General features: G+C 36.8%; 1 pseudogene; it reads left to right on the top strand.

Annotated features, from left to right (window-relative positions):
* The first annotated feature begins 6,764 nt into the window (after positions 1-6,764).
* Positions 6,765-15,064, top strand: LOC118654393 (annotated as a pseudogene).
* The last annotated feature ends 524 nt before the right edge of the window (positions 15,065-15,588 follow it).

Raw genomic sequence — 15,588 nt, 5'->3', positions numbered from 1 at the left:
ATATCTAGTAGTTTGCTTTCCTCCATTTCTGTCATTTGTGACCTGTTTCTTTGTCTCTGCATTTTTTATGCTTCCCTGTGTTGATAGAGTGGTTTTCTGTGCTAGGTGTCCTATAGGGCCCAGTGGCTCAGCCTCCCCAATTACCTGAGGTGGACAATCTTGGTGCACCCCTTTGTGGGCGTTGTGCACAGTCTTGTTGTAGTTAAGCCTTGATTGTTGTAGGTATCACTGAGAGGAATTGACCTAGGCCAATTTGCTGTGAGAATCAGCTGTGTCTATGGTGGGAGAACTTCTGTGCTGGAGACACCCTTATAAGGCAAGACTTGCTTTAGTGGGGCTTTGGTGCTCACTGAGTCTGCCCCCTGAGTGTGTCCCTTATGGATCTGAGGAGTTGTAATCTAGATAGTCCCACTCTGACCACTGGGTACACTGGCTCTTGGATCTCTAAGGAGGTGCTAATTTAGCTGCCTGAGGCTACCCAGCAGGAGCCATGGAGAGATCTGCAGATTCCTCTTCTTTGTTTGGGGTTTGGAGGTGCCAAGATGAGGCCCATCTGTGAAGCAATGCAAGCTGTTGTGGGGCTTGGGGCCTTCTTTTGGAAGTTTTGGGTCTCTCTGACTCACCTGCAGTTTATTAGGTAATTTTCAGATTGCAAAGGGCCAGGCCTTTCATATGCAAATCCTCTGGACACAGCTTGGGTGGGGCAGGGTCTCTGGGAATCAACAGGGTGGAGCAAACAACTATGGCTGATCCTCAGTCCTACCCTAAGATGCCCCGAGTCTCAGTGTCCTGAGGTAATCGCTGCAAGCACCTCTGAGAGAAAGCCGCCCTCAAGTTCCGACTGATGCCAGACAGTCCAGTTTCTCCCTGTATGAGTCTGGGTCCCCAGAGACTCACCCGGAACTGGAGCTCAGAGCAGTCGGGAGCTTGAGACTCCCTCCCAATTGAAAAAGACAACCATGTCTTCAGTTGCCAGCTCTTTCCATGTGCACCTCTGTACCTTTGCACTTTACTTTTGCACCTCCTCTGAGTCTCAGTGTGCTTTTCTCTTTCCTTCTAGCTGTAGAATTTCCACTCCACCAGCCTTCCTGTGGTTCTGGGTGATGTCCGTTTTGTCCTTTAGTTGTATTTTTGAAGTGGTTGTGCGAGACAGCAATTTCCGCTGTTTACCTATGTCACCATCTTGGTTTCCCGGCCATAGATTTCTGGGTGTTAATTTTGTATCCTGCTACATTGCCAAATTCATTTTTTTGGTCTAGTAGCTTTTTGATGGAATCTTTGGAGTTTTCTATGTATAGTATCATGTCATCTGTGAATAAGGACAGTTTTACTTCTTCTCTTCCAATTTGGATGCCTTTTATTTCTTCTTCTTGTCTGATCGCTATGGCTAGCACTTTCAGTACTATGTCAGACAGGAGTGGAAAAAGTGGGCATACCAGTCTTGTTCCCATTCTTAGGGGAAATGAGTTTAGTTTTTGCCCATTGAGTATGATGTTGGCTGTAGGTTTGTCATATAAGGCTTTTATTATGTTCCGGTATGACCCCTCTATTCCCATTTTGCTGAGAGTTTTTATCAAGAGAAGTTGTTGGATTTTGTCAAATGCTTTTACTGAATTGATTGATATGATTATGTGATTTTTGTCTCTCAATTTGTTTATGTGATGTATCACATTTATTGATTTATGGATATTGTACCATCCTTGCATCCCTGGAATAAATCCCACTTGGTCATGGTGTATGATCTTTCTAATGTAATGCTGAATCTGATTTGTTAGAATTTTGTTGAGGATTTTAGCATCTATGTTCATTAAGGATATTGGCCTGTAGTTCTCTTTTTTGTGGTGTCTTTATCTGGTTTTGGAATTAAGGTAATGCTGGCTTCATAGAAAGAGCTTGAAAGTGTGACTTCCTCTTGAAATTTTTGGAATAATCTGAGGAGGATAGGTTTTAGTTCTTCTTTGCATGCTTGTTAGAACTTCCCTGTAAAGCCATTCAGACCAGGGCTTTTGTTTACTAGAAGATTTTTGATCACTGCTTCAATTTCTTTAGTAGTTATCAACCTATTCAGGTTTTTTTTATTCTTCCTGATTGAATTTTGGGAGCTTGTATTTTTCTAAGAACATTTCCATTTGGTGTAGGTTGGCCATTTTGTTGGAATAGAGGTGTTCATAGTATTTTTGGTAATCATTTGTATTTCTGTGGGATCAGTTGTTACTTTGTCTCGTTCATTTCTGATTTTGTTTATTTGGGTCCTCCCCCTTTGCTTCTTGGTGAGCCTGGCTAGAGGCTCATCAATCTTGTTTATCCTTTCAAAGAACCAGCCCTTGGTTTTGTTGATCTTTTGTTTTGTTTGTGTGTTTTTTTGTCTCTATGTTGTTTATTTCTGCTCTGATCTTTATTATTTCCTTCCTTCTGCTTACGCTGGGCTTTTCTCATTGTTCTCTTTCTAACTCTTTGAGTTGGAGGGTTAGATAATTTATTACCATTTTTTCTTGTGTTTATTACTTTGTGTGTGTGTGTGTGTGTGTGTGTGTGTTCACTACATCCCCAAATATAATGCTCCTGGAGGATAGGAACCATGTCTACTTTTGGTTACTTGTCAGTGGGTCCTTATTGCCTAGAACAGTGCCTGATGCAAAATGGAACTCAATATGTATTTGATTAATGGATTTCCTTTACTTGGCCTTTACAAGAAAAAGAAAACTAACAAGTTTAGAAGCAACATTCAGAAGTTCCTCAAATAGTGTTGTTTTGTTAAAGATCCTTTTGTTAAAACTTTGATGAGAAAAAATTTATTCCCACTCAAGGCCTCTGTCTGTGTGGAGTTTGCACATTCTCCATGTCTGCATGGGTTTTCTCCAGGTCCTCCGTTTTCCGCCCACTTCCCAAAGGTGTGCATGTGAGGTAAGCTGGCATGTCTACATTGTCCCAGTCTGCGTGAGTGTGCATGTGTGCATGTACCTTTCAATGGAAGGGGGTCCTCTCCAGGGTGGGTTCCCACCTTGTACCCTGGACTGCCAGGATAAGCTCCTGCCACTTGTGATCCTGAACAGGTATAAGCAAGTTGAAAACATGCTTGTTTTTATTCATCTTGTTTATTCATCTTTCTTAAATGTGTGTATAGTTTACATTTATTTCAATGTTTAATATTAGAAGTCTTTGGGGTCTTTATTTAGATGTCTTTGTGACTATAAATATTCCATAGGAACTTAACTTTTGTTTATGTCAATTAGCAGATGGTGAAATTGGTTTCATTATACATGGTTTTACATAAAGTTGCAGTTTCCAAGAACCTATTGATGACATTAAGTAAGTACTTACTGTACCGTATTCATGGATAAGAAAGATATGGTATCGTAAAGATACTAATTGTTTCGCCCAAACAAATGACTTTAAATTAATTCCAAACACGGGTTTTTCATATAACTCAATACGTTAACCTAAAATTTATATGATAAGAACTAGTAGCCTGGTGGATGAAATTCATGCACATTAAAAGGGAATTAATTGCCCTAACTGGTTTGGCTCAGTGGATAGAGCATCGGCCTGTGGACTCAAGGGTCCCAGGTTCGATTCCGGTCAATGGCATGTACCTTGGTTGTGGGCACATCCCCAGTGGGGAATGTGCAGGAGGCAGCTGATCAATGTTTCTCTCTCATTGATATTTCTAACTCTCTATCCCTCTCCCTTCCTCTCTGTAAAAAATCAATAAAATATATTTTTTTTAAAAAAGGGAATTAATTAGTGGAGATATTTTAATATTGCTATTTGCCCTTTCTCTATAATAGAAGTGTGAGAGATGAAAGGAAATTAGTAAAATGTATATGAAAATAATATATAAATTTATTTATTTATTTATTTATTTAATATATAAATTTATTAATAAATAAACAGTAACAAAAGGATATAACAACAGAGGCATGATACAAAAAAGACAAAAACATAATATGAAAACAACAAAAACATGATATAAAAACAATAGTGATTCAAACAATGACTGATAAACTGATTAAACTTATTCTAATATCTCCCTGTACACCACATTAAGAGTGAAAACTTGACTAATTTCCCTTGTGATGAAGTATTTAGAACTTTAAATGTAACTTCACATGCTCTTCAAACTCAAGAGAAAGCAACATATAACTGACCATGTGTGAAAACAGGTTCAGGTAGGAATATGCTTACTTTGTCTAGAGTTTGTCCTTGTGATTTATTAATAGTCATCACAAATGCTGGCATCATGGGAAACCATCATCAAATCAATTTAAATGGGAGGCCAGTGTCAGATGGGGACAAATTAATTCTTGGAATCAGAACAACCTCTCCCTCTGCAGATCCTGTTAATACTTCAGCTTCGATAATGTTAGGTTGTAATCTTTTGATAATAAATCTGGTACCATTACAAAGACCCCATTTACTATTGAGATTTCTCAATAGCATGATGATTGCACCCACTTTCAATTTTAATGTATAATACGGCATTCCCAAAGGAGTAATACTATTAAGAAATTCGATGGGAAAATTGTCCTTTTCAGCATCATCTGTGGATTCAATGGAATCATCACTCAAATATGTGTGAAAATCTCCATCGAGTATATCCAAATTTTTCTTCATTTAATTTTTGAACAGGCTCATTTTTTGGACAAAGAATTGCACGTTTAGATATATTTTTAATATTATCTATAGCAGTGGTTCTCAACCTTGGCTGCACATTAGAATCACCTGGGAATCTTTTGAAAATCCTAATTCCTGGGCTTCACCCTCCGGAAATTCTGTTTCTTTGTTACTAATGTTGTGGCCCCACCCCATAACAAAGAAACAGAACTTCCGGAGGATGAGGCCCAGAAATCAGGATTTTAAAAAGATTCCCAGGTGATTCTAATGTGCAGCCAAGGTTGAGAACCACTGATCTCTAGATATAGTATTTCCAAAGGCAGCTTCAATAATAGATCCATTACAAATCATTTCACTTCCATGCTCTGCTCCGAGGGTGGGTTCCTGCCTGAAACCTTGCCCTCCAGGAAACAGCTGGGGAGGGCGCAGCCGTTTCCAAGACGACCCCTGCAGGACTGACTTCCTTCCCGTTGGTCGCCCTTCTGGCCGTGATGTTACACCCAGGGTTTTTATATAAGTAGACAGCAGACAAAGAATAATCAAGGTAACTTTCTAAAAAAAGAATGTGGAGTAGAAAGTTGGAGAAAGATAGAACTGCAAGAAGAGATTTAAAAATCTAAAAATGTAAATAACTCTCAATAATTGATATAAAAGTAAACAAAAATTTAGCAAGCATATATTAGTTTGGAAAAACACTATCAGCCACATTGACCTAATTGTCATTTATATTATACTCCACAGAAAAACAGCAGAATACACATTCTTTTCATGTGCACATGGAACATTTATCAAGATACACCATATTTTTGGCTATAAAACAAGTATCAATAAGTTTAAAAATAATCAAATAATATAGTCTGTTTTCTGAGTCAACAGAATTAAAATGGAAAATATGTAACAGAAAGCTAAGTGGAAAATTCCCAAATATTTGTTTGGAAACAAAAAAAAACAAAAAAAAACAAAAAAAAAACAAAACAAAAAAAAAAAAAGAAAGGAGAAGAAAAGAAAAGAAAAAAAGAAAAGAAAAGAAAAGCAGCTCTAGATAACCCATAAGTAAAAGAAAAAAACCAAAAGAGAAATTCGAATAATACTGAAAACACAACAAATTAGAATCATGAGATGCCACTTAGAGCAGTACTTTAAGGAAAATCTATAGCACTTCAAACCTATATTAAAAAAGAAAAATTATCTGAAACCAATGACCTCACTTTGTACTTTAAGAAACTAGAAAACAAAAATCATAGAAAACCCCAAAGTATGTATAAGAAAGGAAAAAAAAAACAAACATAAACATCAGAGTAGAAATCAATGAAATAGAAAATAGGAAAACAACAGAGAAAATTAATGAAATCAAAAGCTGGTTCATTGAGAAGATCAATAAAATTGATAAACTGTTATATAGACTTATCTTTTTATATAGAAAAAAGACACATATTACCAATGTCAGAACTGAGAGAGGGGATATCATTACAAGTAGTATCCTGGAAGTTAGGTGTAAAAAGTGTGTCAAGGTAGGTAGAAATGACTAACTGCTGTGTCACATGCTGATGATAGGTCAAGAAATATGTCATTGGTAGAATTCAATTGTGACCCCCATAAGACCAGTTTTGGGAGTAGTGGGGACAAAAAACAGAGTGAATCAAGTTCAAAACAGAATGAGAAAAGAATAAGTTTAGTCCATGAGTATATACATTTTGAAGAATTTTGCTGCAGAAAGGAACAAAGAATTAGGGCAGTATCTACAGGAGGAAGCAAATTCAGGAAAGAGTATTCTTTCTAAGATGTGAGAAATAACATAATTGAATGCTAACAGGAGTGATCCATTGGGGAGAGAAAAATTGATGTACAGAAGGGAGAGGGAGAATTGTTAGGGCCATGTTCTTGAGTATGCAAGGTGAATAGAATGTATGTAGGAGCCAGTTGCTTTAGCCCAGTGATGGCAAACCTATGACACGCATGTCAGAGGTGACACGTGAACTCATTTTTTTGGTTGATTTTTCTTTGTTAAATGGCATTTAAATATATAAAATAAATATCAAAAATATAAGTCTTTGTTTTACTATGGTTGCAAATATAAAAAAAATTCTATATGTGACACGGCACCAGAGTTAAGTTGGGGTTTTTCAAAATGCTGACACTCCGAGCTCAAAATGTTCGCCATCACTGCTTTAGCCAGTAGCACGTATGACTCATCTATAATTATTGAACAGAAGACCAAGTCTAGAAGCTGCAGGTAGATGTATAAGTGGCAATTAGAACTTGTGGATTATCTCTTCTGATTACTTCTATTTTCTTAATAAAATAGGAAACAAGGTCATTAGCTGCAAATTAGTATAGGAGAGGAGGTAATAGAGATTTGAGAAGAGAGGGGAATATGTCTAACGTCTATTTTAGTTCTGACATTCTTCTGTGATCTTCAACCACAGAATGAAATACACAGAAGCTTCACTTTTTCCTCCTTGGGGGAAAAAGTAAATTGTTTCTGTATAAGATCCTTAGTCAAAAATGCATGGGACTGTATGTAATATCAAAAATAATAGAAATATGCCCTGGCTGGTTTGGCTCAGTGGATAGAGTGTTGGCCTGCAGACTCAAGGGTCCCAGGTTCGATTCTGGTCAAGGGCATGTACCTTGGTTGAGGGCACATCCCCAGTAGGGGGTGTGCAGGAGGCAGCTGATGGATGTTTCTCTCTCATCGATGTTTCCATCTCTCTATCCCTCTCCCTTCCTCTCTGTAAAAAATCAATAAAATATATTTTAAAAATAATAGAAATAACCTAAGTATTCATTAGCTGTGGGAAAGGTTAAATAAATTATGATCCATCCACATTATAGAATAAGATGTAGCAGATTAATGGAATAAAGTAAATCTATACTTGTCAACAGAAAGATCTCCAAGGCTTATAAGGAAGTGAAGGAGGTACTCTCTTTACTTCTTATTGCTATTCTCTCCCTTCCTCCTTTAAAAAAACCCATCAGCTTTGAATCTTGAATCAGACTAAACCCTTCACCATCCCTCTTGCTTCTGTTGTTCATGGATCCCCACATTTTGCTGACATAAAGTGACCTTCTTTCTGTAGTTAAATACAAACACAGATATTGGATCACTTAGTTTTCTCTGCAACCAAAAAGGCTCTACCCAGAGCAGTGAAAAGGGACAGGCCAAAGAAAAAAATAATAATACTCTATGGTAATTGCTGCTAATATGAAAAAGTCACACCTCTAAATCCACATTTCTGAGGATTTTAAATTGCAGTACCCTCATAAAACCGAGTTAAGACAGGGACACAGGAGAGCAAGAGGTGGGAACCATTAAAATAAAAATACATTATTTTCACACAGGAAGTTATTTATTATGAAATTTTTAAAAGGCTTATTAATGTTTTACTAGAACTAGTAATAAAACATTACTTAATGGAAAAAGCATTGATCATATGAAACTAGTGTTACTTTTATTTTTTATTTAAAAATTGTTTCTAATATACCTTGGTCAATTATAGTTTGTACTTCTGTCCTTCCTGCCATTTAAAAGCAGAAAACCAATAAACAGCTTTAAGTATCAAGAACTGTTTGCAAGCACTTAAAATATAAATGAAAATATAATAATATGAACAATGAAGAAAAAGAAGGAGAAAAATGGAAGAGTAGGAAACACAAAAAGAAAAGGACAAAGAGGATGAAGAGACATTAATAGGAATCTTCTCTGCTTTACAGAAAGAAGTCAACTGAAAAATGAAGAGTAGCAATATTACAAAATGGACTTCTGGAATATATTTGCTTGCTGTCCTTTATAAGCTTATAGTTTCTTTTTACACTTTCAAAGCTTTTTGAAGAATATGATACTACCTCTAGCTTGTAAATTCCTTGAAGGCACAGGCCGTATCTTATAGATCTTTGTATCTCACATAGAATCTAGACAATTACTAGCCATGGTGAAGGTACTCAACAAATATCTGGGGAAGGAATGACTACAGAAGCTGAGAGATAGTAAGTATGTTTAAAAGGAGTAAAAACTGCCTGGCCGGTGTGGCTCAGTGGTTGAGCATCGACCCATGGACCAAGAAGTTACTGGTTCCATCCCCACATGCTGGGATTGCGGACTGGATCCCCAGTAGGGGGCATGCAGGAGGCAGCTTATCAATGTTTCTGTCTCTCTATCCCTCTCACTTTCTCTGTAAAGATCAATTTAAAAAATACATATTTAAAATAAAAGAAGTAAAAACTCCATCTTAATAAAATTTAAAATTCATTTTTCCACATAATTTTATACTGTGAATCCATACATTTTAAAGTAAATTTAATCTATATTTTGCCAAATCACTCATATTTTTATTTATTCATGTATTAACCTTTTAATTGTTTAATATGCACTGAAATCATTATAGCTTATTAACACTTTCATTTTTATGTGTTTCCCTAAGTTTTGAAAGTTTTAAAACTACAAAAAGTTTTAAAAATATAGCCTTAATCTCAATTCATCAGCTGTTAGTAATTTGCCAAATTTATTTTATAGAATTATTAAATAGCAAAAAATTTCTTTTGGAGCAATTTTAATAATACAAAGAATGTTGAAGCTTTTTTATAGAAAGTAGAAAGGGTATTTCATCAACTCTGATGATGAAGTCAAACCTCAAACATTTCTAAAACTTTAAGACCTTGATGAAAGAAACTGCCAAACCTATTTTTGTTTCACAATTTTAAGTCAACCTGAGCAAAGATAATTACAACAGTTTTTCAACATTCACATAAAGTATGGCTATATTTTTTTACTAAAACTTAGATTGTTTTTGTTCTTAATCTATGAATAATTTTAATTAATGTATGTAACCTATATATTCATCTTTTAATTGGTGGTATATATTGATTTTTTTAAAGATAAATATATAATTTGGCACAGAACCCGGCAAAAGCATCCCATGTTCTTTTTATTTTATCCATGTTATAAAGGAGAGTTAAATTTGTAAATCTAGAATTAAATATGGTGTTTGTATCCTGCATGTCAAGGTTGAATTCTAGGCTAAGTAATGAATATTCAAAACCAAAGCATATCTATCTTGGGAATTAAACATTTGCACTAGTTTCCTGCAATGAGGTTGTCTTTGCTCACAGCGCATTTCCTGTTTTTCTTTCAATAACACAAGATTAAAATTTAGAAGTTCACAATTTGTTACAGTTGGATTTTGGTACCCCAAAGTTTCATATGCAAATTAGGATAAATTATTATTATATATCAGTGCTAAGGAATAAAAATATTTATTTAGCTCTTCCATAGTTCACAAAGTTGCATTACCTCATTAATTTTCATAATATTTCTATGAGTAAGTTAAGGACATAGGGGGGGTCTGGAAATGTTTCACCCCCATGGACAAATCAAAGAATTAGACATATTTCAGAAGGGTAGGTTCAAAAAGGTGGAAATTGTTTTACATATGTTAAATGCTGCCTTCAGGAAGAGGAAGCATATTTATTACATTGCTTCCAGGACAGAACTAAAACTAATATGTGAAAAATAATAGTATAATAATAAAGATCAATCTCAACATTCATGATGTGCTGGGTACTTATAGTACATAGCACTTTATACACATTCTTTCATTTAACAATGTGAAAATACTATACAAATTTACAGATTTGGAAATTAAAGCTTTTTTTATTGATTTTTTTTTACAGAGAGAAAGGGAGAGGGATAGAGAGTTAGAAACATCGATCAGCTGCCTCCTGCACACCCCCCACTGGGGATGTGCCTGCAACCAAGGTACATGCCCTTGACCGGAATCGAACCTGGGACCTTTCAGTCCGCAGGCCGACGCTCTATCCACTGAGCCAAACCGGTTACGGCGGAAATTAAAGCTTTGAGAGGTTTGGTAACTTACCTAAGGCCATATAGATAATCACTGGTGGTGCAGTTTGAATATGTGTGTGACTCCAAAGCCAGTGATCTCATCCTCTATGCCAGTGATGGCGAACCTTTTGAGCTCAGCATGTCAACATTTTGAAAAACCCTAACTTAACTCTGGTGCCTTGTCACATATAGAATTTTTTTTGTATTTGCAACCATAGTAAAACAAAGACTTACATTTTTGATATTTATTTTATATGTTTAAATGCCATTTAACAAAGAAAAATCAACCAAAAAAATGAGTTCACGTGTCACCTCTGACATGCGTGTCATAGGTTCGCCATCACTGCTCTATGCTATACTTTCTATATAAAGTATAGAGGAAGGGTGCCGGAAGCTGGTCCATCCGCCAACTCCATCCACACCTTTGGGATCCCCTGGACCTGTTGGGGCTGGACCCCAACAGAAGGGAGAGGGAGAGATAGAAACAACAATGATGAGAAAGAATCACTGATTGGCTGCCCCCTACTGGGGATCAAGCCTGCAACCCTGCACATTCTCTGACCTGGAATTAAACCGTGATCTGCTGATTCATAGGTCCATGTTCAACTATTAAGCCACACCAGCCAAGCTATACTTTCTTTTCTTTATGCCACACTGCCTATACATAGGAAATGGAGTTACCTGAAGGAGTCATTCCAGAATGCTTTAGGGATGAACTGAAAACTGTCTCAAGGCTGTTAACTACTTATATTTGCCATGCAAACTAGTTCTGAACTAGGTGTTGGCTCCAACTGAATACTTCAATCAAGTGGGAAGAACCTGGGGCATTCTGAGCATTCTGGAGAAAAACAAAAGCATTGACATTTGTCCTGGGAAAGAACAAGAGGCTAAATGGTTCCTAGATATCAGGAAGGCAGGATGGCACCCAGAATCTACATGGTTAAAGAGCAGTAAAAAGGCTAAGTACCATCATCCATCTAGTTGCTGAAGTCCAAAAATATCAGTCATGTTTGATTTATTTCTCTTTTTTCACTTAACCTCCTTTGGTCTAGTTCACCAGGAAGTCTCATTAACTCTACCTCCAACATATTTACTAAATCCCTCCATTTCTCCCTTCACTGCCACTCACGTCAATGACTACAATAATCTCTATTCCAGCGGTTCTCAACCTGTGGGTCGCGACCCCTTTGGTGGTCGAATGACCCTTTCACAGGTCCCCTAAGACCATCCTGCATATCAGATATTTACATTATGATTCATAACAGTAGCAACATTTCAGTTATGAAGTAGCAACGAAAATAATTTTATGGTTGGGTCACAACATGAGGAACTGTATTTAAAGGGCCAGAAGGTTGAGAACCACTGCCTAGTCGATCTTGCTGACTCCAACCTTTACTCCTACAGTTTGTTCTCAACAAGAAGCCAGAGTGATTTTGTAAAAATGTAAACCAGATAATGTCACTCCTCTGCTCAAAATATTTCAGGGGTTCCTCACTGCTCTTAAAGTAAAGCCAAACTCCTTCCCAATACCTACAAAGTCTCCACATGGATTGGCCCCCATCTGCCTCTCCAATATCCTCTCACCCCATGCTCACCCATGCTCTCTCCAGGCAGTGTAGTGTATTGGTTAAAACCCTAGGCTCTGAAGTTAGGCTGCCTGGACTTGAATTATGGCTTGATCACCTATTAACTCTGCGATCTTGGGCAACTAACTTAAGGTTTCTGTACCTCAATTTCTCCCATCTGTAAAATGGATTGAGAGAATTGAGTTTGCAAATCAAGAGTTCTTCAAATAATGCCTGGGGAATATAGTGAGCATTATTATTTTTATGCCCAGGTCAGTCCTGCCTCAAGGCATTTGCAGTTGCTATTCCTTCTGCCTGAAAAGTTCTTACCCCAGGTCTTCAGTATACAAGCACATTCTCTTCTTTAAGAGCTCAGTACAGACACAATTTAATTAAAACCCATCCCTGATCTCTCCCACACCAATCCAGTCAACTGTATTATAATATGTACCTGGTTTTATTGCCTTCATGTCACTAAAATTTGTTAAATGAATGAATAAATATACCTGTCTTCTTAGGACTACATTAGAGTGTAATTAGAAGGGGGACTGGAAACTTGTAAGGCTCCTTGAAACTATAGCATAAACAAGAAGCATAAAAATATACTTCTAAAACATTGATTTCTGATCCTTTAATCCCAGTAATGGCAAACACACACATATATTCCTAAATTAGGGGACTAGGAAGGAGGAGCATGAAAGTGGCATGGGGAATCCAAGGAAGAGACCCCCAGGAAAGTGAGGCAGAAACAAGGACTAAGGGCACAGCTATAGTCTAGTGACACTTCTTAGGAGAAATGTCATGATTTATAGGTGATTATTTTAATAAGGAAAGCTGAACTTTTACCACATATATCTGACCCAGCTGTGGCACAGGTGTCCTGCAATGAAGGTGAGATCTTCACAAATAACTTGGTTCACAGTATGCATGAAGTAACTAATTATAGCTCATGCATATTACTTGCCTACTATATACAAGGTACTGTGCTAAGCTCAGACTGTGCATGATCTTATTTCATCCTCACATGAATCTTTTAATACTAGTTTTACAGAGGAGAAAACTGAGGCTTAGGAAGGTTAAGTGATTTTCCTATGGTCACATAACTAGTATATAGGATTTGTACTCAAGTCTATGCTCTTAACAGACTCCCTATTTTGTGAATAATGAATTTCCAAGGTCCTTGCTGACTATAAGATTTTAAGTTTTACAGAATTCAACAAAAAAAAAGCAATTTGTGTAAAAATCAAACATAACACTGTAGAATAGTGGTTCTCAACCATGGATGATTTGGCCCTAAGGGGATATTTGGCAATTTCTGGGAACATTTTTGTTGTTAACAACTCAGGGTGCAGAGGCCTGTGAGAGGGTTTGCTACTGGCATCTAATGGGTAGAGGTCAAAGATGCTGCTAAAGATCCCAGAATGTACAGAATAGCTTTCCACAACAAAGAACTATGTAGTCCAAAATGTCTATAGTGATAAGGTTGAAAAAACCTACTGTAGAAAGAATGTTTAAGGCAAAAAAAAAATGTTTCCTTGAGAGACTGTATCAGATGAAATGGAACAGCTTTAGCTACAATTTTTTACTTTCCCTTCATAATGGGCTAGTTCAAAGATAAAATGTAAAGTATGTCTTTTATAGTTTTATCAGTGTGGGTCAAAATCAGCTAACTCCTTTGAAAACTATCATTCTTTAATAGAATGTAGCAAACTGTTGAGCTATAGAACTAACCACCCATGATTTTGTCTACCAACACATTCTTTACTCCTTTAATGCACATTAATCCAAGATGGCAGATGGAGTTCAAAATTTTTTTCTGAGCTCACAACTCTGGGCTAGTCCTGACCTCTCCATAACATATTATAAAAAAATAGCTTCTCTAATGGCTTCAAACACTGGGGCCCTAGTTACATGAATGGTAGCTTCAATTTTGATTAATTTTTTTTTTTAGTCACAGTCATATGTCTTTTCACCCTGTGAAATAAAGAAATGCATCAGCACAAACGAGAGCAAGGGACTTTGACAATTCTAAATTATTCACAAAGTTTTTCCATAATTGTGAATTCAGGGAATAGTTTTGATGCTAAGAAACAAATTTCTTACAAAAACTCATTTTGGCCCTCTTTTCCCAAAGGTTGACAATAACTATTGCTGTGTTAAACCTTATGAATTACATTTCAAAAGAAATGCCACTCTAATCTTTCTATTAATGATAGCAAGGTTGAAGATTAACTTTTGCCTCAATTTCGTGACCCTTCCACAATGACTAACATAGTGTTTGTAAGTGTGGTACAGGGATTCTCCCTCTCATTTAAAAAGCCTATGTTGTGTCTTGAACTGCGTGCCAGCACCCCCTTACTCCCCCCCACCAAAAAAAAGACACACACACAACTCCACCACCATGGAGGAGGTACAGCAACACAGAAGAATTTGCAGAGGGATCCAAGATCAAGCAGAGCAAAAATCAGCAGGATGATGGTAAAATGTTTATTGGAGGCTTGAGCTGGGATACAAGCAAGAAAGATCTGACTGAATATTTGTCTCAATTTGGGGAAGTTGTAGACTGTACAATTAAAGCAGATCTAGTCACTGGATCACGAGGATTTGGATTCATGCTTTTCAAAAATGCTGCTAGTGTTGATAAGGTTTTGGAACTGAAGGAACACAGACTGGATGGCAAATTGATAGAGCCCCCAAAGGGCCAAAGCTTTATAAGGGAAGGGGCCACTGAAAAGGTTTTTGTGTGTGGATTGAGCCCAGATACTTCTGAAGAACAAATTAAAGAATATTTTGGAACCTTTGGAGAAATTGAAAATATTGAACTTCCCATGGATACAAAAGCAAATGAAAAAAGAGGTTTTTGTTTTATTACATATATGGATGAGGAACCAGTAAAGAAATTGTTAGAAAGCAGATATCATCTGCTTGGTTCTGGGAAGTGTAAAGTCAAAGTTGCCCAACCCAAAGAGGTATATTGGCAGCAACAGCAACAACAAAGGGAGGAAGAAGTGCTGCAGCTGGTGGATGTGGTAGTAGGGGTTGAGGTTGAGGTCAGGGCCAAAACTGTAACCAAGAATTTACTATTATGATCAAGGATATGGAAATTACAATAGTGCCTATGGTGGTGATCAAAACAATAGTGCCTATGGCAGCTATAATTATACTGGGTATAACAGATATGAACAGAGATATGCACATTACAGTGGCTAACAGAGCACTGACAGCAAGGCGTCTCTAGCTTCTAGGACAAATACAAATAAGCAGATTATGTTGTTTACCCAACCCCCGCTCTTTGTAACTGTCATAACATGTATGGAGTAGAATGTGATGAAATAGATTTTAAGGAAATAGTAGCATACAGAAAATACTTGTCATGAAATACAAGCACTAATTTAAAAATTTCTGCAATGCCTGCAACTTAAATCAGGATCAAATTTAGTAATAAGTTAGTTTTTAAAAAGTATGATCTTAGCCATTTTTAGGTGTACAGATCAGTGGTATTAAATAAATTCATATTGCTGTGCAACCATCATCACCATCCTTGATGAACCTATTTTGTAGCTTGAT

The sequence above is a fragment of the Myotis myotis genome, unplaced genomic scaffold, assembly GCF_014108235.1.
Source record: "Myotis myotis isolate mMyoMyo1 unplaced genomic scaffold, mMyoMyo1.p scaffold_m19_p_4, whole genome shotgun sequence".
Classification (NCBI taxonomy): Eukaryota; Metazoa; Chordata; class Mammalia; order Chiroptera; family Vespertilionidae; genus Myotis; species Myotis myotis.
The sequence above is the reverse complement of the archived record's forward strand: the minus strand, read 5'-3'. Positions and strand labels throughout refer to the sequence as shown.